Below are 1,779 nucleotides of genomic sequence, written 5' to 3' on the forward strand. Positions count from 1 at the left end.
GCGGCAGCGCTGGAGCCCCTCCTGCGAACCAGCTACCCGGGGAGCAAGCACATCGCTCCACACGGCTCTTCCTCCAGCCGCTGAGCAGTCCCTTCTCGCCATGTCCCAGAGCAGGTACCCGCCGAGGCTCTGCCTCTGGAGTGCGAGGACAGTGGGACCTTCAGTTTGGGGAAGATGATAACAGCTATGCCAGGGAAAACACCGATTCAGGTATTATACGAATACAACATGAAGACCAAGAACATCCCAGTTTATGAATGTGAAAGATCTGATGTGCAAATACACGTGCCCACTTTCACCTTCAGAGTAACCGTTGGTGACATAACCTGCAGAGGTGAAGGTACAAGTAAGAAGCTGGTGAAACATAGAGCTGCAGAGGCTGCCATAAACATTTTGAAAGACAATGCAAGTATTTGCTTTGCAGTTCCTGACCCCTTAATGTCTGACCCTTCCAAGCAACCAAAGAACCAGCTTAATCCTATTGGTTCTTTACAGGAATTGGCTTTTCATCATGGCTGGAGACTTCCTGAATATACCCTTTCCCAGGAGGGAGGACCTGCTCATAAGAGAGAATATACCACAGTTTGCAGGCTAGAGTCATTTATGGAAACTGGAAAGGGGGCATCAAAAAAGCAAGCCAAAAGCAATGCTGCTGAGAAATTTCTTGCCAAATTTAGTAATATTTCTCCAGAGAACCACATTTCTTTAACAAATGTAGTGGGACATTCTTTAGGATGTACTTGGCATTCCTTGAGGAATTCTCCTGGTGAAAAGATCAACTTACTGAAAAGAAGCCTCCTTAGTATTCCAAATACAGATTACATCCAGCCGCTTAGTGAAATTGCCAAGGAACAAGGTTTTAATATAACATATTTGGATATAGATAAACTGAGCGCCAATGGACAGTATCAATGTCTTGCTGAACTGTCCACCAACCCCATCACCGTCTGTCATGGCTCCGGTATCTCCTGCAGCAATGCATAAAGTGATGCAGCTCACAATACTTTGCAGTATTTAAAGATAATAGCAGAAAGAAAGTAAATTTGGAGCAACTTTAAAAATCTTTCAGTGGCACATAAAAAGTTCCTCTCTGGCCCCCTCCCAAGTAAAACTTTTACCATAGTGCTTGAGTTTATGTCTTGTTTCTAAATCTCTTCATAGATTCCATCAGCACTCCAGATGTAATTGTCTCCTCGTGGTTGTTATTAAGCTCTTTTTAATGGCTTCAACTTTGTATCGGTATATTGTATTTATAAACTTTGTACCACAAGGCAGAGTGTAGCACCCATTTTACAGTGCCATGCACATCAGAGAAAGAAACTGCATGTTTGTTGTTGACGATGAAATAAAAATGCTAGCAACAGTCTTTCTTACTGGTGCTTAAGCTCTTTGCACAAAGCTTTATAAAGGGAATTCAAAGGAAGCCCTTTAGAATTAGAGTCTTGAGAGACAGCACTAACAGGCCTTTAAGTATGATTGTTAAATTTCAGGGAACATGATTGGTCTGCTGTGTATTTGAATTCATGTAACAAAGAACTGTCATGATGGGATTCTGCTCATTTTATTAAAAAGTTACTGACTTGAGAAAAAAAAACAAAAAAACAAAAAAAGCATGGATAAAGAAACCATGGTGGCCAGGCACAGTGGCTCACACCTGTAATCCCAACACTTTGGGAGGCCAAGGCAGGTGGATGGATTGCTTGAGCCTAGAGTTCAAAACCAGCCTGAGAAACATGGTGAAATCCCGTCCCTACAAAAATAAAAATAAAAAATTAGCCA

General features: G+C 42.1%; 1 pseudogene across 1 annotated transcript; it reads left to right on the forward strand.

The window, feature by feature from the left end:
- On the forward strand, positions 1–1,578 carry LOC105532007 (annotated as a pseudogene). The gene has a single exon (XR_001004897.1). The product of XR_001004897.1 is annotated as an interferon-inducible double-stranded RNA-dependent protein kinase activator A pseudogene (transcript).
- The last annotated feature ends 201 nt before the right edge of the window (positions 1,579–1,779 follow it).

The sequence above is a fragment of the Mandrillus leucophaeus genome, unplaced genomic scaffold (genome assembly GCF_000951045.1).
Source record: "Mandrillus leucophaeus isolate KB7577 unplaced genomic scaffold, Mleu.le_1.0 Scaffold927, whole genome shotgun sequence".
Lineage (NCBI taxonomy): Eukaryota > Metazoa > Chordata > Mammalia > Primates > Cercopithecidae > Mandrillus > Mandrillus leucophaeus.